The following is a 23116-nucleotide window of genomic DNA, read 5'->3' as shown; positions in this document are numbered from 1 at the left end:
GAGAGTCAAAACTGTAAGTCTCAGCTTGATGAGGTAAGGCTTAGAACAAGTGACTCCATCTGGGGCTTGTTGTCTTATTTTAAATAGTACACAGGGCCTTTGCCAGGTGGGTGAAATTTATTACATCATTTTACAAATACTAATAGACACCAGAGAAGGCGATGGCACCCCACTGCAGTACTCTTGCCTGGAAAATCCCATGGTCGGAGGAGCCTGGTAGGCTGCAGTCCATGGGGTCGCAAAGAGTCGGACACGACTGAGCAACTTCACTTTCACTTTCCACTTTCATGCATTGGAGAAGGAAATGGCAACCCACTCCAGTGTTCTTGCCTGGAGAATACCAGGGACGGGGGAGCCTGGTGGGCTGCCGTCTATGGGGTCGCACAGAGTCCGACACAACTGAAGCGACTTAGCAGCAGCAGCAATAATAGACACAGAGGTTAAGTAATATTCCTGGAGCCATATCCCAACCGCTGGTACTACTGAATCTGAAAGTTGTTTTTTTGTGTTTTGTTTTTTTTTTTTTTTGCTTTCCAGTTAGGTTCTTAAGCTTCTAGGTTACTTTGAGATTATTTTACTATCACAAATGTTTTATCCTACCCAAAGCATTGTTTATTGAATATCTACAATGAACCAGGGAATTTTACATGTTATCTCACTAAACCCTCACACACCACCCTGCTAAAAAATGATTATTGGTGAGTCCACTGAAGTTCAGAGATGTTAAGTAATTTGCCAGACTTGAATACAAATGAATCAAGGTCCTAGTCCCAGGTTTAAGAATCTACCTTTCACTACCTTGTTCCACTTTGTTCCACTACAAGTTGTAAAGAAAAACATTTCTGCAAACAATCAAATATAATAACCCACAAAAGCTAATATATCCCAAGACAACTTAACAACAATTTATTTTTAAGGGAAAAAATAAAATGACAATTTTTTCCAGTAGACTTTTAATTTCTTAAATCTGAAGGCTCTAATAGCTTAATTTTTAAAGCAATAAGTTACTAGAAAAAATGAGAAATGATTAAGAAAAGTTCATTTTAAAGCAGGAATCAAAATTTAGCAAATGTATATTTATCTCTGCTAAGTCGTTTCAGTCGTGTCCGACTCTGTGCGACCCCATAGAGGGCAGCCCACCAGGCTCCGCCGTCCCTGGAATTCTCCAGGCAAGAACACGGGAGTGGGTTGCCATTTCCTTCTCCAGTGCATGAAAGTGAAAAGTGCAAGTGAAGTCGCTCAGTCGTGTCCGACTCTTTGTGACCCCAAGGACTGCAGCCTACCAGGCTCCTCCGTCCATGGGATTTTCCAGGCAAGAGTACTGGACTGGGGTGCCATTGCCTCTAACTGTGTTAGCATTATGCTAAATTCTAGCCTCATGGAGCTTACTTTCTAGAGTATTTTGATACAGAATAAGGGGATTCAGAAATAAGGGGATACAAACAAGAAAAAGAAAAGAGTAAAGAAAAGTTAACTACAAACACTTTCAGTTAAAGTAGGGATGAAGAACCAAATGGGGCAGCAAAACAAACTCCATCAAGCTGTTTAACAAAACACTTCCAAATTATTTTAAGTCACAGACAATTGAAACTTGCTGATTTTCACTAAGGAAGAATAAGTTTTAGTTTCGGAAAAGACTGTTATATCTGTTTCTTTACCTTAGAGAAGTCTTCAGCCCAACGGGAACATCGCGAGAAAAGCCCAGGCCCTTAGAAACCCCTTAGTAGCTTCCATTCTTTTCTCTGATTGGTTCCTTCCCCAGACAGGAAGTCCCGCTCTCTGCCTGAGGCTTGTGATTTGTTAAGGATGGCCTAATTGTGGTTATAGCCTAATGCCAGGTTTATCAGTTTTTGGATTTTCAATTAACTACTCTGTTTATGCTAACGACTTTATTATCCTGATGGTACGTGCATGTGGAGCCTTTTTAGTAGTTTAAAGGAAGAAGAAATGACTACTGCCTTGGCAGGCCACCACCATAAATTGTCCAGCCCTGTGGAGCTTGCTGGTGGCACGGAAAAGTCAGGGTTTGGGGGCAGAATTCTGTCGGAGCTGGATGAGTGAGATACCCTATTGCCATTGTGACAGCAAGGTTTGGAAGAAATTTGTTTTATATGATATTAAGGCAATAAGGCCAGATTTTAGCTCACTGGCAACAAAGTAGCTGAAGTAGTCCCAAAGTAAACACATTCACTTTAATAAAAAAGACTGAAACGTTTACCTACAAATACCCTCTTCAGTTAAGCGCTTCCGAGGAGGACCTGGAAGTCTATTTATTTTTCCAGCAACAACGCATCAGACATTTTTGCTAGGGAAAAATCTTTGTCTACTTCACTACTTTAATCTTTTTTTTAATTGGGGATTGGAGAAAGACTTAACTCAGTTACACCCCTTGTTAGCTTTTGTAATTACTGCTCAAGAGAAGCTAAGTTGCTTGCTTGTAGCTCTTGGGCTGCTTGGGGTGGGGACGGTTGTTTTTAGAGTCCCCTTGAGATAATGATTCTTCTGGGTCAGTCAGAAGAAACAATCTGCAACAATGGCAGTCCCCAGAGTGACACTTCTCTGGGGGCCTAGATTCAGCTGTCAGTCACCTTCAGCCCAGAGCCATCAAATCCATTTACACAAAAGCTGGTTATCACAAACCTTTTGAAAAGCTAAGTAAAGAGGAGATTTACCCATCCCTGAAGCTTCATTCTTTTTTCTTTGATTCCCTCATTTCTCCTATCTTTCCTTTTTTTCCCCCCTAACTACCTCTGAGAACTTCTGGGATTTTCCCCCTTCTTTTGTTCCACCCTAGAGCTTACACTATTGTTATCTTAAAGCTTAAGCTTAAGCTTGAATATAACTCTTCAGATATACAGAAATAAATACCATACTCTTGAATGAAAATTTTTAATTCTAATAAGTATTTTTGTCTCCAAAAGCATAGGATTTTCTGGGGGTTGACAAAGGATTGTTTAATGTCATAATGTTGAAAAAAGTTCTGTGAGTATTTTAAATATTTCTTTCAGCATGTTTGGCTGTGCATGTACGTCTGTTCATCCCTTCCTGTTGTATACATACCTTTTTATTTTTGTAATTTTTTGCACTAAAGGGACTATAATGTAAAAGCTTGAATCAGCTTGCAACTGAAATGATCCTCAACAACCTATACAAATAAAAAAAAATATTGTGTAAATATTACTGAATTTCAAATATAACAGTTCTTTCTGTGAATTCTATAACTTTGTAATTATAAGGAATGGATTTCCTTTCACCAAGAAAAGGAGAAATTATGGTCATGCTCTAGAAGTTCTGATTTTCTCTGTGTAATGGTATTATTATAAACATTTAATTTAACAAATTGAAAGACAGTTTTAATTAGTGAAAAGTATAAATAAAATGCTACATTAAAATGCAAGTTTATTTCGTTGATGTGTGTATGGTTGCCAGAAGTAGACTAATAAACTATTGACTAGTATAAAAAAAAAAAGGCTTGAAGGAGCATTTGTAATTAGTTTGTCAATTATAAGAAGTGTGAGGCTTCCCTAGTGGCTCAAAAGGTAAAGAATCCACCTGCAATGCAGGAGACTTGGGTTCAGTCTCTGGGTTGGGCAGATCCCATGGAGAAGGGAATGGCTACCCATTCTAGTATACTTGCCTGGAGAATTCTGTGGACAGAGGAGCCTTTTACATTATAGTCCCTTTAGTTCAAAAAATTGCAAAAATAAAAAGGTATGTAATACAATAGGAATGGATGTACAAACATACATGCACAACCAAACAGATGCTGAAAGGAATACTTAAATACTACAGTCCATGGGGTTGCAAAGAGTTGGACACGACTGAGTGACTAACACTATATAAGAAATTTAGTGTAGTGGCTATGGAAAGAAGCATCAGATAGCCTGGGCTTGGTAGAGGTGTTAGGTCTGGAAAGAAGAGCAGGCCAAGGAAAAGCACACTTAGAGCCAAAAGACACTTTATAAACAACAAGATATTTCACATACAATGCAAACAATGTCACTAAGACCAGTACTAACATTACCAGTTGCACATGAAATAACCCAAGTTAATTCAGACACTCATCTGGCCCTAATCTCCTAGTCACTACCAAAAGGGCATGAACTATTTCACTGAAAAATAATTGTATGTTTCATTCAACATTATTTCCTGAGCATTACTACTACTTGCTAGGATATAATAGTGAAAGGATCTTAAGTAACTTACCATGTGGTAGAAGGAACTAACAGTAACATGTTTTGATCAAAATAGATTATCTTCAAGTAGACATTGAAGTCTTATTTGAAAAGTTAATTTTTTTCATTAAGACTGTATAACAATGTTCACTATGTCCCAAGAACACTGTTAGGGTTTAAGGACAAAAAATGAGTAAAGTAGGGACTGAGTCCCAAGATAGCTTCCTACTTGCCTAACTTAGCATAGGCCACTGTTATCTCTTCAAAAACCTGGGCCTGCATGCTTTGGATCTTGCTGAACACTTAGACTTCTTTGTATGTGCCCATTTTGCTCACATGACATTCTCAACACATGAGTTTTGAGGGTTTTGTTATTTGCTCTCAGTTGTTGAAACATGTCAGCTCTTTTTCTCCTCAGGGCCTTTGGGATGCTCGTGGTTCAAGTTTGTAAAATTTTATTATGTGGTTCACCGCTGAACTTACTGTGAGGACAGTAGAAGCAAGTTATTAGCTTTTATGGTTGAATGTTACCTCTGATAGGAAATTTTGATCTCTTAATCCACTAGACTCTGATAACTTTGTAATAAATATATAAAATAAACTCTTCATACCGTCACTCATTTGTTTGATAGATTTACTAATTTTTTTTCTATGCCACTATCGTTACCACAATTGTGTATTTCAATGTAGTTATACAATTGTGAAAAATTGTTTTATCTAAATATAAATGAAATCCCAATATAACAGTTCTTTCTGTGAGTTCTGTAACTTTGTAATTATAAGGAACTGACTTCCTTTCAGTGAAAAAAGGAGAATGGTCATGCTCTATAAATTCAGATCATTTCTGTGTACTCTCTAGATTATGTAGTATTCATTTCCTAAGACTGTTTTGACAAATTGCCACAAACCAGGTGACTTAAAACAACAGAAATTTATCCTCTCAGTGTTCAGAAGTCTGAAATCAAGGTCAGCCATGCTTCTCTATAGGCTTTGGGAGAGAATCCATTCCATACTTCCCACCTAACTTTTTGTGGTTACTTTCATTGGAGAAGGAAATGGCAACCCACTCCAGTGTTCTTGCCTGGAGAATCTCAGGGACAGGGGAGCCTGGTGGGCTGCCATCTATGGGGTCGCACAGAGTCAGACACGACTGAAGTGACTTAGCAGCAGCAGCAACCCTTGGCATTCCTTGATTGGTAGCCATACCTCTCTAACCTTTGCTTATTTATTTTTGCCTTCTCCTCTTCTGCCCTGTTTCTTCTCCTCTGAGTGTTTCTTTTAAGGACATATTATGGATTTAGGACCAACCTAGGTAATCCCAAAGAAAGGCAATCCTAAAGAAAGGCAATGCCAAAGAATGCTCAAACTACTGTACAATTGTACTCGTCTCGCATGCAAGCAAAGTAATGCTCAAAATTCTCCAATCTAGTCTTCAACAGTACATGAACCGATAACTTCTAGATGTTAAAGCTGGATCTAGAAGAGACAGAGGAACCAGAGATCAAATTGCCAATATCCACTGGATCATAGAAAAAGCAAGAGAATTCCAGAAAAAACGTCTACTTCTGCTTCATTGACTATGCAAAATTGACTGTGTGGATCACAACAAACTGTGAAAAATTCTAAAAGAGACGGGAATACCAGACCACATGACCTGCCTCCTGAGAAAGTTGTATGCAGGTTAAGAAGCAACAATCAGAACCAGACATGGAACAACAGACTGATTCCAAATTGGGAAAGCAGTACATCAAGGCTGTATAGTGTCACCTTGCATATTTAACTCATCTGAAGTTAAATATGTGAAATGCTGGACTCAATGAAGCATAAGCTGGAATCAACATTGCAGGGAGAAATATCAATAATCTCAAATAATGCATATGATACCACTTTAATGGTAGAAAGCAAAGAGGAACTAAAGGGCTTCTTGAGGAGGTGAAAGAGGAGAGTGAAAAAGCTTGTTTAAACTCAACATTCAGAAAACTAAGATCATGGCAAACAGTCCCAGCACTTCATGGTAAATAGATGGGGAAACAGTGGAAGCAGTGACAGACTTTATTTTCTTGGGCTCCAAAATCACTGCAGATGGTGATTGTAGCCATGAAATTAAAAGATGTTTGCTTCTTGGAAGAAGAGCTGTGACCAACCTAGACAGCATATTAAAAAGCAGAGACATTGCCAACAAAGGTCCATCTATTTATAGCTATGGTTTTTCCAGTAGTCATGTACAGATGTGAGAGTTGAACTATAAAGAAAGCTGAGCACCAAAGAATTGATGCTTTTGAAATGTGGTGTTGGAGAAGACTCTTGAGAGTCTCTTGGACTGCAAGGAGATCCAACCAGTCAACCTAAAGGTAATCAGTCCTGAATATTCATTGGAAGGACTGATGCTGAAGCTGAAACTCCAGTACTTTGGCGATCTCATGTGAAGAGTTGACTCATTTGAAAAGACCCTGATGCTGGGAAAGACTGAAGACAGGAGAAAGGGACGACAGAGGATGCGATTGTTGGATGGCATCACCAACTTGATGCACATGAGTTTGAGCAAGCTCTGAAAGTTGGTGATGGACAGGGAAGACTGGCATACTGCAGTCCATGGGGTCGCAGAGTCAGACACGACTGAGAGACTGAACTGACTAGCTAATCTAGATGTTGTCTTCGAGAACCTTAATTTAATTACATTTGTAAAATATCTTTTTTCCAAGTATAATAGCATTTACAGTTTCTAGGAATTCGATGTGGACATGTCTTTTGGGGTATCTTCATTTAATCCAATATATATGGGAACTTATTCATTTGCTATTTTATATTTTTCATATGTTTTCCTTTCAAAAACAAATTATTCATGGTGCTTAATACAACTTGAATGATTAATATGTATATATACTCAACATTTAGCTTTAAAATAGTATTTAATCTATCAGATTTATGATTAAGACTTTTTATAAAATTTTGATGACCTGGTTCTAGGATTGTAAGAATTTTACTGAGGAAAATATTTGGTTCACATTGTGTGTAGGAAATTATATACCCTTTTTCATTATCATAGGCTCATTTTCATAATCTTAGAGGAAGAGGCTGAGATAATGACTATCAAAATCAACCATATATTACAATCATTTATTTGAAGTATTGAAAAATAATTAATGGTTTGATAGGAGAAAAGATACTTTAGAGAGACATATACATTACAGTTAACAATAATTGGGGAAATTAGCAAATTGAGCATCCAGTATGGTTATTTTTTGAATTTCTTATACTTACAGGTAGCCTTACTTATAAAAGATTAGAAAGACAAATAAATATGTTTTTTCTTGTGCACATATATATAATCATTATGAGTCATATAGAAATAGACTCTTGTGTTAGTTAACTGAAATATTCACAGATTACAGCTGAGTTGATTGTTTCTAAAATTACATTTTTTCTTTATTCTTTTTTAAAAAACTATATTTAATGAATATTATCTTCTTTTGGAAGTGTACTTGGAAGTTAGGAACTAGAGTGAAGAAAGAATATTAGGTAAGGAAACTATGGTTTAGAGAATGACATTTTGAGAAAAGGAAAATAGCATTAGAAACAAAAGTGTAATGGACTTCAAAACAGCTATATTATACATGAAAAATGTATAAAAATGTGTAAAAATACTGGAAAATAGTACTTAAATGGAAAAAATTCAAAATCTAATGCACTGTTTTGTTTGATTAGGAAATAAAAGATAATTTGTATTTTTAACTAAACTCTATAGGAAATTATGATCATCTCAACATGAAACATTGTATCAAAGCCATTGTCCATAGTTTACACAAACCTTTTCATGGATTGGCTGGGAGCTATTTGACCTAGCCAGAGAGTTTTTATGTCTCGGATTTTCATTTTTAAAATGGAAGACTATCTGTCATCCATGATTTTTGTGTTTATAATGAAAAAAAAAAGTTAATTTTTCCATCTGGTAGCAAACCAGGCACTTAGGGAGGCATATTAACTCTATCACAGCAGTAGCAATTCACCAAATCAGACTTAAGTTGTCTCAACTAGTTTTTCTTTCCCTGATCTCCAACCCTCCAATATTTGAGTTATTAATATACTGGCAAGGAGTGATCAAATCACAGCTGAACTGTGTAAGGGAATTCTGGGAAACGGATTGAGTTGAGAAAGATTTTCCATTTAACAGGGATTCCTCATTCCAGATTGCTTTTAAAAGGAGAAACAGATGATAAAGAATGTTAGAAACTGATGAGAGCAAAAAAGGAAAATAGAAGATTATGTATAATGATGTGTACGTAGAGTGTGTGTCTGTCTGTCTGTGTTAACTTGAGAATCTTTGACACAGGAGTGAGTGAAAACACAGTGATATGTTGGAATCTATTTTGCAGTCTCCGCTATATTGTTTCAGTCTATTCCTTATAACCATTTCCAGCTCTCTTTCTCACACAGCACCAGGATTTACTCAATGTCATTTCCAAAAGTAATATCTCAAAAAACACTTTCAGAAACAGTTTCTCAATTCCAGGATACTGATACTTTTAGCAGCCAGAAAAGAATTTTTGATAATCATTTCAAAGACCATGAAAATAGCATGAACCCTTTTCCCCCCAAAACAAATTGTATACATTGTACACACATTAACACAGATGGAAAAAAATGGTAAAAATCAAGCATAAAGGCTAGAAATATTCAATGCTTCACCATTTATGTTTGCATGTATCTGAATTTTATCTGAAAAACTTGATTTTTCTTTCAGTTATTTTTGGAATAGTTAAGATATATTGAGATTCTTTTGTAGATGGCAAGGTTTTATTTGGAAAGCTAGAATAAATGTTTTCTTTAACAAAAATTCACTTTATTTACTTGGCCAGTGAAGTCTACTCCTTCCAAGGTTTGCTTTTACTTTTTAAAATATTTGTTCCTATATTCTTAAAAAATCTAGAAAGGAAAATAAACTTGTTGAGGAATATAGTTTACTTTTTTTTTTTTTTTTAGTGAAAGGGTGGTACTATTTCCATTTTAAAAAAATAAAATATATTGCAAATGAGGGAATCTGTTTTCTATTGCATGTCAATGTACATAAATACATATTTATGTAGCTATATGTGTTATTATCTTTATTCCCTTATTTTCAAAGAGAGATATGTATCATGTATATTTTAATGATCCAGACCATTATTATAGCCCATAAGTATGGAAAAATCATGGAAAATCTTTCGCATTAGATTGAAAGTAAAACTCAGGTCTGAGATCTTAACCATTTAAAACTTTGAAATCTCATAAATTAAGCATCATTGAGCCTGGTCCCATCCTTCATAACAGCTCTCCAGAGAAAAGCCTAAAAGCCGGGGCACTCTAAGATGAGCTGTGGATGATTCAGTAGGTGGCACAATTTTCACTGAGTCAGTACTGAACTGATGCCCCAGCATGGTATGAGGGGGCACTGCACTGCTGGAGGTGTCGTCTAATGGATGAGGGTAAAACCAAGGTCTTGACCACCAGCAGTTATTAAAAATCCCATGGCACTTTTCAAAAGAGTAAAGATGATGTTAAACCCTGTGTCCTGGCTAATTTCCAAATTGGGCAATTATATTCTGCCTACTTAAAATTTCTCTGTAATTTTAGTTGGATAATATATTCCCCATCTTCTGCCCTATGCTTTTGCTATTTCCAGTTTAGAGGTGGATGCATTTCTGTGGTGAGGGAAGTGATGCTTCTTTGAAATATGTCTTACAAGGTCTGAGATCAGAGAATGAAGGTACAACATCCATCTATCAGAACAGGTGCCATATTAGTTTGTTTCTCTTGTGATTAGGCTGAGTATAAGAAAATTGCCAAATAAGTGTCTTTAAAAATAGCCTCGTCAGGTAGTCAGAGGTGCTATGCTTGCAAAGGTTTCCAAGATAGATATTTTAATTCTATTAAGTTGTGACTAAGAAATGAGGCTTCTCTTGAAGTGAATATATTATGTAAATACTAACAATTTAAGCATAAAATTATAGACATTTAATAGGAATAATTAAATTTTCCAACATTTGCCTAGCAAGGCCTATCATAGTCACTCTAAAACATTAGTTACCATATCATTTTTCACATATATTAGAATTCTCTCCAGACCAATATTTGTTAAGTGAGAAGGTCACAGTTGGGGAACAAATGGAACGCATATCTTTAAAAATAAAAATAATAAGGTAATTGTTGGTTAGCATGCCTTGGATTTGGATAAAACATACAAAAAACATTCCTAAGGAAAAAACCAATAGTGGGCTGTGTAAGGCCAGACCCACACTTCCAAACTGTGTTTCCAGTTTCACACAATACTCCTATAAAAAAATGTATAGTAGGAATTTAGTCTCATAGATGACAACATTTACATTTATCCTATTTAGATCCTTGCCTATAAAATGATAAAAACTATCAACAACTCATTTTTCTTAAGTACAAAATATTTTTCTGCAAAAAACAAAGATCAATCTAATTTCTTAGAGAAACTTCAGAAGTACTTTCCTATGTTAACTTTTTGGAACAAAATCTTTCCAAGTAGTCTTAAAATGCTGTGTTTCTTTTTTTTCTTTCTTTTTCTTCCTTTTTTTTTTTTTTAGGTTTCTATTTCTAACAATTTTAAATTATTACAAAGACTTTTCCAACTAACTTCAAGTTATTCTACTTTACAGATATATTATAAACTTATTTTGTGCTCATTAATATTAAAGTTAATACCAGAGAATGCTTCAAAGCAAAAGAAAATTTTGGCAGCATGAAGAGACAGTACTAAATACCATAGTAAATAAACATAGTAATGCTGTGGCTGCCTAATAAAGAAATCACTTGAATAGGAAACATCATCTATGGAATTTGAACTTGCCTTCAGCAGAAAATATTATGTTTTTAGCCTAGCTTTGACAAGTACAACAGTTTTGAGGAACAGTAAGAGTTCACTTTGTAATAGGAAAAGTAGTCACTCTGATCACTTTGTCTTTTTAGTATGCAGCCCAGAGGATTCAGAAAAAGATTACATTTACCATAATTAACATATATGTAAATGGAGATCATGGCTATGAATGATAAATTTTCATAGCAATTTAAATCTTGTACAAATTAATCAACCATACAGACACTTGATTAATGAAAGGCAGTGTCACTTTAAAATGCAACATGTTAATATATATTACTGTTATCACAGATCAAAGAATCTTTAAATGTAAACCAATTAGAACAAAGTTCAATCCACATTTTTTTAACAAATTTAATTCCCTTGTAATTATGATCATAACTGAAAAATTATGTCATTCCACTTTATATTTATTTACTAATTTTAGTTTAAAGTTGTAGAAATGAATTTTGGGTGCTTCATCATAGTGACTGAATTCCTAAAATATAGGATTACAGAACAGAACAGTGAATGCAAAAAACAATTACAAATTGGATGAAAAATATTTATTCCCATGTCAGGCCAAATTTAGAAGTTTTCTTCTAATTTCCCATTTTTGCTCTCACTAAGGGAATTATATTAAAGAGATTACTAAATGACTGATATTCTCACTCAGTACAATGTTTGAGATGAGATTTTACTGACAGCTATTTTTCTTGGTCTTTGAGGGATTAAAAGGGAAAACTCTTGCAGACTTGAATTTATTGAGGACAGTTTCTATTTTCATGGTGAAAATGAATTCCTAATTTCCAGAAAAAAATCTTTTTTAAAAAATATAAAATTTACAGTTAATAGATAAACACATCTTCAAAATTTAAGGTCTGAAATGAAATAGAAAGTTCCTGTATAATTATGTTTTCTGCAAGCAGAAGTTAGGCATAAAAAGAAAAAGGCTGCTTGGCAAAGTCAATATAGTTCTATTTTACAAGGGAAACCCTACAGTTGGTCTTTAACTTTTATCAGTAAATTGGAAGCCAAAGTTGTTGCCAAATTTACTGCTTTAATCAGTACATCACAAAATGTACTGTTGATAAAGAATTGATACAATAAATCAAGAAAGAATCCTGTACTAGATGGAAGGATGAAAGCAAGGTGACATTGAGTTCTGTGCTAAACTCCTAATAGCAAACTATGTTCAATATGCCTAATAATTATTGGACATTTTCTATGTGCCATATGCTGTATTAAGAACTTGGCACTTTAAAATACACATTTGTGATTTCATTATTAAATCATTTAATTCTGATAACACCCCTATAGAAAAGAATTATTACTTCTCTGAAATAAGTAAAATTGGAATTTTGATCTTAGTTCTCAAGGCAAAGTTTGTGTTCTTTAAATGCTATGCCATACTGCCTCTCCCTGACTGTGTGACATTGTTTATCATTATCTTTATATCTAGCCTCTTAAACAGTCTCATTAGAGCTATAATGCTGCTGCTGTTGGTATAGGAGCTCACTGTGAGAACCACTGCTGATGCACAACAAATTCTATAAAAAGTTTAAATAGGACTACAATATCATGAATAAAGTTTAACCCAGTCTGTTGGAACTGTAATAAAACCTGCCTTTCATACATTTCATTCCTTTCCTGGAATATGAGGAAAATAGATGAATAGATAGATAAAATATTAGAAAACCCATTTAGTGATTAAATGAGCATTTACTTCGTAGCCAGGATCTGCACTAAATGCTAGGAATACAACAGTAAGCCAGGCTCCTATGCCCAGGAGTATACAGTATAGTGAGAAAGGCACAAAAGTAAAATGCCAATTATAAGACTTAGTGATAAAAGACACTTACTCCTTGGAAGGAAAGTTATGACCAACCTAGATAGCATGTTCAAAAGCAGAGACATTACTTTGCCAACAAAGGTCCGTCTAGCCAAGGCTATGGTTTTTCCAGTGGTCATGTATGGATGTGAGAGTTGGACTGTGAAGAAGGCTGAGTGCCAAAGAATTGATGCTTTTGAACTGTGGTGCTGGAGAAGACTCTTGAGAGTCCCTTGGACTGCAAGAGCTCCAACCAGTCCATTCTGAAGGAGATCAGCCCTGGGATTTCTCTGGAAGGAATGATGCTAAAGCTGAAACTCCAGTACTTTGGCCACCTCATGCGAAGAGTTGACTCATTGGAAAAGACTCTGATGGCAGGAGGAGAAGGGGACGACAGAGGATGAGATGGCTGGATGGCATCACTGACTCAATGGACTTGAGTCTGAGTGAACTCTGGGAGTTGGTGATGGACAGGGAGGCCTGGAGTGCTGCAATTCATGGGGTCGCAAAGAGTCGGACACGACTGAGCGACTGAACTGAACTGAAGGGTTAATTCATGTCGCTGTGGGAGTGCCTAAGACAGCCCTCAGTGATGGAAAAAATAGTTAAACTCTAAACATAAGCAGTTTTGTACAGCATAGTAAAGTGGGAATTCTAGGGAAGTCAATGCTTCAGTGTCAGTCATTAAAGGTGTGACTTTAAGAAAAAACCTTCAGGCAAGGCAAAGATTGCAAGGATCATAGGCACCTCCCAGTTGTAGACTATATAGGCTTTAATGAATATTATAGAAAGAAATGATGATCATTATGTTAAAGTCACAGAAAACCCTTAAATAAAAGCAGTTTAAACAATTTTTCTCTCACATTCATTTAAGATTAGAGCAGCATGTCAAGGATGTACACTGTCACCCTACTTATTTAATTTATATGCAGAGTACATCACGCAAAACGCCCAGCTGGATGAAGCACAAGCTGGAATCAAGATTGCTGGGAGAAATATCAGTAACCTCAGATACCCAAATGACACCACCCTTATGGCAGAGAGCAAAGAACACCTAAAGAGACTCTTGATGAACGTTAAAGAGGAGAGTGAAAAAGTTGGCTTAAAACAACATTCAGGAAACTAAGATCATGGCATCTGGTCCCATCACTTCATGGCAAATAGATGGGGAAACAGTGGAAACAGTGACGGACTTTATTTTGGGGGGCTCCAAAATCACTGCAGATGGTGACTGAGGCCAGTAAATTAAAGAACACTTGCTCTTTGGAAGAAAAGCTATGACCAACCTAGACAGTATATTAAAAAGCAGAGACATTACTTTGCCAACAAAGGTCCATCTAGTTAAAGCTATGGATTTTACAGTAGTCAGGTATGGATGTGAGAGTTGGACTATAAAGAAAGCTGAGCACCGAAGAATTGATGCTTTTGAACTGTGATGTTGGAGAAGACTCTTGAGAGTCTCTTGGACTGCAAGGAAATCCAGCCGGTCCATCCTAAAGGAAATCAGTCCTGAGTATTCATTGGAAGGACTGACGCTGAAGCTGAAACTCCAGTACTTTGATGTGAAGAACTGACTCACTTGAAAAGACCCTAATGCTGGGAAAGATTGAAGGCAGGAGGAGAAGGGATTGACAGAGGATGAGATGGTTGGATGGCATCACTGATTCATTGGACATGAGTTTGAGTAAGCTGTGGCAGTTGGTGATGGACAGGGAAGCCTGGTGTGCTGTAGTCCATGGGGTCTCAAAGAGTTGGACACAACTAAGCCACTGAACTGACTGACTGAAAGGAGTCCAGTGCTGCTTTAGCAGTTCCATAAAATCATAAAAGAAGCAAGCTCCTTCCTTCCAGCACAAATACTTCACCACTCCTAGGATGTGGTCATTAATCTCATAGTCTAAGATCGCTGTTAAAATCTAGCTTTCATATCTATCTTCCAGGCAAGAAAAAAAAAAGGAAGAAAGGAAAAAAGACTCAACCCGCTTTTGTCTTTAAGGAGACTCTCCTGATGTACCCCTGAACACTTTCACATATATACATATTACTTGTTTGTTGTTGTTATTTTTAGTCACTAAATTGTGTCAGATGCTTTGCAACTGTGTGGACTGCAGCCGGCAAGTCCATGGGATTTCCCAGGAGCCCCATGTCCAGGCTTGTGGCTCAGCTGGTAAAGAATCTGCCTGCAATGGGGGACACCTGGGTTCGATCCCTGGGTTGGGAAGATCTCCTGGAGAAGGGAATGGCTACCCACTCCTGTAGTCTGGCCTGGAGTGCCGGGAGCCGGCATATTGCATATTGAGTGCATATTGCATATTGAGTGCAGCACTTTCCACAGCATCATCTTTCAGGATCTGGAATAGCTCAGCTGGAATTCTATCACTGCTGGAGCCAGCGTGAGGAGCTCCACTCATGACAAAGGTCATGAGGAAGGAGGCTCGGCATACGCAAAGGCGGAATCGAGCCTCAGGAGTCCCCCATCTACCCCCAAAACCAGAGTCTGCCTACTTTGTGCTTTGTGCTTTCACCTACACCTCTGACTTTACGGGGGGCTGTCCCCCACTACCTCTCTGAAAAAAGAGTTAGCTTACAGCTCCAGTTAATAATTCCTGGATGTGACAGTGTTTCAACCTACAAACTCCTTTGGAAATCCTCTAGCCTGCCTGAATAGGTTTTTCTGGCCATATGTGATTGTTCAGAGCCTCCCAACTGTGAGAGGCAGGAGATGTTCTAAACTGTCTAAACACAGATTCTTTTGAGTAGTTAAAAGATTAATTAGAAATTGTGTTGATGAAGGGATTTTCACTTGTTGGGCCAATGTTTGCTGCTAAGTTTCCATATCCCTTACCTGCTGTGTCCCTGGCAGTGTATTGATTAATATAATTGGTGTAAGTAGTAGCTTTAATGTTTGTAACCTGGGACCCTTGAGTTAATTCTTTTTCTTGTTATAGCCCACCACACCTTTGCTCTGTAGGAATGCAACTTTATCTAATGCTTTTTGGAGGCTGGTGCCTGACTTTAGAATAATCACCTTTAGAGAAAAATAAGTTTCTTAAAATGTTAACAGGCCTCTGGGCCAGAAGATGATGCAAATCACCTAAATTTTTGCATATGATAAGTTTGCAGGAAGAAAGCCTGGCTTACTGCATGACTCTACCCCTTCCCCCATTATCCTCTATGCATAACTTAAGGTATAAAAACTACTTTGGAAAATAAAGTGTGGGCCTTGTTCACTGAAACTTGGTCTCACCATGTCGTTCTTTCTCTGATCTTCTGGCTGAATTATTCAGCCTCTTTTCTCCACTGAATTTCCTCACTGAGCTATCCTTATTCTATTACTCTTTATATCCTTATATGGAGAAGGAAATGGCAACCCACTCCAGTGTTCTTGCCTGGAGAATCCCATGGACAGAGGAGCTTGGTGGTCTACACAGTCCATAGTGTTGTAAAGAGTCAGATACGACTTAGCAACTAAACCACCACCACCCAGAAATAGTATTGCTGGGTCGTATGATAGTTCCATTTTTAAATTTTGGGCAACATTCCATTATGTTTTCCAGTATGGTTGCAGGGTTTCCTTTCTTCACATTGTTACCAGCATCTATCTTTTGATTTTTGATGATAGCCATCCTCATAGATGTGAGATATCTCATTACGGTTTTGGTTTACCTTGTCCTGATGACAGTGATGATAAGCATTTTTTAATGTACCTCTTGGGAGTTTGTATATCTTTATGGAGAAATATATACTCACTTTTTTTACCTGTTTTTAATCATTTCCTCGCCGACGCCATCCCCGCTTCGAATTCCCTGGATCCACCGGGGCTGGACCCCGGCACTGGAGGATTCTATGGACTGTATAGTCCATGGGGTCACAAAGAGTCGGACATGACTGAGTGACTTTCACTTTCACATGTCCAGGCTCCTTTGTCCATGGGATTTCCCAGGCAAGAATACTAAAGTAGTTTGCCATATCCTCCTCCAGGGTATCTTCCCAACCCAGGGATCTAACCTATATCTCCGGCATTGGCAGGCAGATTCTTTACCACTAAGCCACCAGGGAAGCCCATATATCTCTACCAGAACTAAATCAAAGGACTATACATGTAGCAGCAAATGAAGCTAATAAATGTAGTCACTTAGATGACTGACCAACGTACTCACCTAAAACATGGTGTCCGTCACAGTCATGATTTTACTTTCTTAGCTCATAGAGGTGGCAATCACTATACATAGAGAAAAAGAATGCTTTTTTTCTGCCTTAACCTTCCCAAGATACTCATTCCTTTTGAGCAGATTGAAATCTTTGCCACCTTATCTGTTTTGAAGGTAGGGCATAGAATCTCACTGCTTTCTGATTCTGAGATATAATCAGTAAACATAAGATATCTTTTAATTATAAATTGAGTCTTGGGTATGTGTGAAACATAATATTTACATAGAATTCTTAAGATTAAAAAAAACTAAATGCTCCCTTTTCATGACTCCTAAATCAAATTATTAAAATTGTAATGGTAGTATAAATATGAAAGATGATAATTAAGTCATTTAGTCATTCATTTATCTGTTTTTTCATTCTACAAATACATACCGAAAGTACCAGACTGTGTTCTAAGTGCTGAGAACATAAAAATTAGCAATACAGTTGAGGTATGTTATGGTGAATACATTCTAATAAGAGAAAAAAGATAATAAACAAGTAAATATATATATATAAACATTATAATTTCATATATTTTAAGTGATCTTATGAGCTGAATTCTATCCCCCCAAAATTCACGTGTTGAATCGCTAACTGCAGTACCTCAGAATGTGATTGTATTTGGAGACTGAGCCTTTAAAGAGGTAGTTACATTAAAATGAGGCCCTTAGAGTGGACCATAATCCAGTCTGACTGGTATCCTCATAAGAAGAGGCGATGAGGACGTGCAGAGCAACAGCATGCTCCTGCGTGTGCGTGAAGGGTGACTATGTGAGGAGGCAGCGAGAGGGTGGCCATCTGCAAGTCAAAGACAGAGGCCCTGGAGAAAACCAACCATGTTTGGACTTGCGGCCTCCAGAACTGTAAGAAAATAAATTTCTGTTACTTAAGCCACCTGATCTGTTGTGTTTATTATGGCAACCCCAGCAAACTAATACATGTGCTAAAATGAAAATAAAATAGTAACTGGGAGAATATTTACATTGGTGGTCAAAGAAAGAAACTTTTTTTGAGTTATAGTTGATTCACAGTATTATGTCAAGTTCAGCCGTATAGTATGATTCATATATAGAGATAGGTATTCATACATTCTTTTCCAGATTCTCTTCCATTATAAGTTTTTATAAGATATGGAATATAGTTTCTTGTGCTGCACAGTAAGTCCTTGTTGTTCATCTGTGTCACATGCAGGAGTGTATATCTGTTAATCCCTCCTAATTTATACCTCTTCCACCTTTCCCCTTTGGTAACCATAAGTTTATTTTCTATGTCTGTTTCTATTTCATAAATTCATATTATTTTTTTATTTTCTTTTATTAGTTTTTAGATTTCACATATTACAGATATCAAATAATATTTGTCTTTGACTTGCTTCACTTAGTATGATCGTCTCTAGGTTCATCCACTCTACTAAAATGTCATTATTTTATTATCTTTTTATGACTAATATTCCATTTTGTGTGTGTGTATGTGTACCTTCTTTATCCATTCATCAGTTGACAGGCATTTAGGTTGCTTCTATGTCTTGGCTACTGTCATTAAGGCTGCTATGGATGTTGGGGTACATGTATCTTTTCAAATTAGAGATTTCATCTTTTCAGTATATATACCCAGGAGTAGGATTGTTGGATCATATGGTAACTCTATTTTTAGTTTTTTAAGGAACCTTCATACTCTTCCATACTACGACACCAGTTTACATTTCTGCCAACAGTGTAGGAAGTTCCTTTTTTCTCCACACCCTCTCTTGCATTTACTATTTGAGACTGTTTGATGATGACTATTCTGACCAGTGTGAGGTAATACCTCATTGTAGTTTTGATTTGCATTTCTCTGATAACTGGCGATTTTGAGCATCTTTACATGTGTGTGTTGGCCATTTGTATGCCCTCTTTGGAGAAATGTCTCTTTAGGTCTTCTGCCCATTTTTTGATTGTTGTTTGTTTCTTTGATATTGGGTTGTATGACCTGTGTGTATATTTTAGAAATTAAGCACTGATCAGTTGCATCATTTCCGAGTATTTTCTCTTATTCTTTATGTTGTCTTTTTGAGGTTTTTTGTTTGTTTGTTTTTAATAATTTGCCTTGCTATGCAAAAGCTTATAAGTTTGATTAGGTCCCACTTGTCTATTTTTTATATATATCAACTTTTAAACTGAGACTGAAATGATGCAAAAGAATCAATCATATAAATATCTGAGGATGTATTAATGTGTTCCTAGAAGAAGAAACATCTAATGCAATGATCCATTTCGTCATAAACAAAATAAGCAAAAAGCCAAATAGGCACATATTAATTTTCATCATCAAAAAATTGTTTGCTCAGTGACTCAGTTCATGGTGCTATGGAAGCCTTGTGGAGCACAAATAGAAAGTGATATAGTAGGCCATTAATAATGTTATAGTTACTATTTCATTGCACATACTTGTCATTGACTATATAGTGTCTAAATAACTTTACAGTTTCAGTTACAAAGTTAAATTTATTCGCTATTAGCCAAATATTCACTTTACTCTACAACCACTAATACACTAATCTTATACAAATAGATTTTGACTATAGAATTGAACTCTTTCAGATATGATAAAAAAAAATAGAGCTTGGTTCTAATTCAGACTTATCTTCTTAAATGAGCCTTTTACAAAATAGTCATTTGATACCTAAGAATACAAGATATTGAATAGTTTCATGTCTTCTCCAGAATGCAGTAAAAATTGTTATCATTGTTTTTGTATTCTTTTTTGCCAAATAATCAACTTGAATTTCACATCATAACTTTTTAAAAGACTGTCATATTATGTAAGAGCATCTTTCTCAGTTCTTCCTACCATTTTGTTACTAATGCTTCCAACTCAAATTCTAGAAATCTTTACAGATAAAAAATAATAAGACAATGCTTTACACATTAACGGAATTGACAAGCTTCTTATTGTATGGTGACAGAGTTAAGCAAAAGAAGCAAGCTGTAATTTAGTCAGTATTAATGTAAACAAGCATCTTATTTAGAAAGGAATAAAAAGAGCTACAGGGAATGCATTTATTAACATGAGAAAAAAGTTGCAAAAGCCAAATTCAGCGTACCTGAATATTCCTGATTAGTAACAAAGCTCCTAAATGGGAGGGAGAAAAGGCTTATACTAGATAACTTGGCCACAGCACTTTAATGATTAACAGCAATTTTGTAAATGTGACACATAGGCTAGAAAATTCTATATGTTTTATGTATTTTTTAACATTTTCACTGTTACATGTTTTTATATATTTTTCCTGTTACATCAAAGGGAAGATTTCTAACTTATACCTCATAGTGCTTTATAAAAAAAATTAAAATAACAACTCTAAGCAGCATTAGCTCAATTTAAATCCCGTTTAGTGGTCCCAGTATAGTTTTTATATCATGCAAAAAAAGCCATCATAATTTGCATCCCATCAACTATTCCCTTAACTCTGGAGAGCTATCATGCCACTCCTAGAGTAGGTCTCTAGGGTTGAAACCTGTTCTATCACTCCTACGCTAGATCTATTTGGTAGTAAAATCAGGGTTACTAGCCTGGTGCCCCTTAGCTGGGAAAAAAACTCTGTATTAACCCTGTCTTCCCTCTTCTCAGAGAACTGATAATAAATTTTGTCCGTTTACTCTCTGCCTTTTTTAATTTCTGGCATTCCAGAAGTTGTTAGGCTTGTCTCTCCAGCTCTTTCCTGGAAATAAGAGAGTTGGCATGCTGTTTTAATATTCTAATTTTTTTTGGAATTTATCTGCTTTGAGCAGTTTCTCTTTTTCAGTCAATATTTTTAAAATTACCAGCAGCTATCTCTCAACACATTTCTACAAATACCATCTCTCTCCATCTGTTTTATTTCTAAGTCTTTTCTTTTCTTCTTTACCAGTCCAACTATTTCACCTGTAAGTGGACTCTTGAACTCTTAATAATCTTGCTTTCTCTCTCTCCTTTTAGAGTTACCTTCTAAGGTATTTCCATGTCTTTAACTTAACATTATAGTAGCTTTGCTGACTTAACCAAAATTATGTTGGAAATCATAAGTTTTGCAAAATATCAACAATACCAGTGAATCAGAGAAGTTTTATGGGATCAAGTCTGAGTTATTTAATGATATTGGGCATCTGATAACCTTAGCAATAAAACATTATTTTTAGTTCTTTCTGCTCAGTATTTACTCACAAGCATAATATTAACTTTTAAAGTTTTGACATTTAAAGTATTGAAATGAAAACATAGAAACATTACTTATTTAAAAAGTCTCTGCAAGATTCTAATCATCTAGCTGGAGTGAATTATAGTATTGAATCCCCATTTGTTCCCTGATGTCTTATGGGATTCAGAAAACATGACTGCTATCCTTCACTGAGGGAGACCAATAGTATCCATCATCTGACTCTGCCACTTAAGACCCATCAGACCAATTAAAATAAAATAATATAAAATAATTATATTTTATTTCTCTATTACTAACTCTGCCATTGTTGTACCTGTTCTTAATGAAGGAGATTTCCCAACCAAAATATTGACATGTGCTGTGAAGAATACTTTCAATTACACTGACAACAACTCCTCTGACTACTTTAGGAGAGGATTTTTTTTAAATGTATTTTCAATGTATCCTCACAAGTGAAACCCAGTCTTCAGAAATTGTAATATCAGAGCTTAAAATATATGAATAAATTTTCCAGAAATCCACCTTTATCTACATATAGAATAATAATAAGGTCATTTGTGGCCCAGATTTACTTCTCCAACATGGTTATATTTAAAAACTCAATAGGAAGGCATTTAAAACCTTGTACAGCAATCTTTGTTTTCAACCAAGAAAACCTAAAAGTCTGTGTTAGAACTATTAAGATGAATATAACTGAAGACACTGGACTGAGATTCTTGCCAATTTACAACAAACAGTTGAACACTATAGATGCACGTATAGGCACTAATTGTTCTATAAATAGCAATCCATTCTTGTTAAGAGAGATGTTTTCTAATAAATGTTAGATTTAATAAGAAATTTATTCTTTCCTTTGACATTTGTCCCCTTAAGGATCTAGCGGAAAGCTAGCTTAATATTAATGCAAAAACTTAAGCTTTGACTATTCAATAAGGCTGATAAATGATTCTCTTAAATTATCTCCCTTTAAAACTTCCATAAAACTCAAATAAACTTAGATTATTTGCTTGTATTAATATTTAATATTTGGATCCACTTTATACATTTATGTTTGTTTTTGAGAAATACTGTAACTTATTAAGAATTCTAACATAAGAGGGATGATCTGCAATTAAATCATATTTCTTAAGAATTGATTGTTACCATTTCTGACAACTTTTTCCAAAACTGGCATGTCTATATGCTTATAGCATTAGCATAAGTCTCAGTTTCCATGAAGAACTGTATTGTCAATCTATTAATTTTGACAATGGGAGGCAATAATATGCAATATAGAAAAGACAAATCTCTTTGACAAGTGGTGCTCGGAAAACTGGTCAACCACTTGTAAAAAAATGAAACTAGAACACTTTCTAACACCATAACAAAAATAAACTCAAAATGGATTAAAGATCTAAATGTAACAACAGAAACTATAAAACTCCTAGAGGAAAACATAGGCAAAACACTCTCTGACATAAATCATAGCAGGATCCTCTATGACCCACCTCCCAGAGTGATGGAAATAAAGGCAAAAACAAACAAATGGGACCTAATTAAACTTAAAAGCTTTTCCACAACAAAGGAAACTATAAGCAAGGTGAAAAGGCAGCCTTCAGAATGAGAGAAAATAATAGCAAATGAAGCAACTGACAAAGAATTAATCTCAAAAATATACAAGCAGTTCCTGCAGCTCAATTCCAGAAAAATAAATGACTCAGTCAAAAAATGGGCCAAAGACCTAAATAGACATTTCTCCAAAGAAGACATACAGATGGCTAACAAACACGTGAAAAGATGCTCAACGTCACTCATTATCAGAGAAATGCAAATCAAAACCACTATGAGGTACCATTTCACGCCAGTCAGAATGGCTGCTGTCAAAAAAATCTACAAACAAT

The 23116-nt window shown here is 35.8% G+C and overlaps 1 long non-coding RNA gene across 1 annotated transcript in view; it reads right to left on the bottom strand.

Moving 5' to 3' along the window:
- LOC107131350 (uncharacterized) overlaps positions 1-1705 on the bottom strand; it is a 37296-nt gene extending 35591 nt beyond the window's left edge. Inside the window, exon 1 of the long non-coding RNA XR_009491562.1 lies at positions 1659-1705. This is a non-coding gene — a long non-coding RNA (uncharacterized lncRNA). The remainder of the gene's footprint in view (positions 1-1658) is intronic.
- Between the last annotated feature and the right edge of the window lie 21411 nt (positions 1706-23116).

Source organism: Bos taurus, chromosome 2 (genome assembly GCF_002263795.3).
Source record: "Bos taurus isolate L1 Dominette 01449 registration number 42190680 breed Hereford chromosome 2, ARS-UCD2.0, whole genome shotgun sequence".
NCBI classification, from domain to species: Eukaryota; Metazoa; Chordata; class Mammalia; order Artiodactyla; family Bovidae; genus Bos; species Bos taurus.
This window is presented reverse-complemented; position numbering and strand designations above follow the sequence as displayed.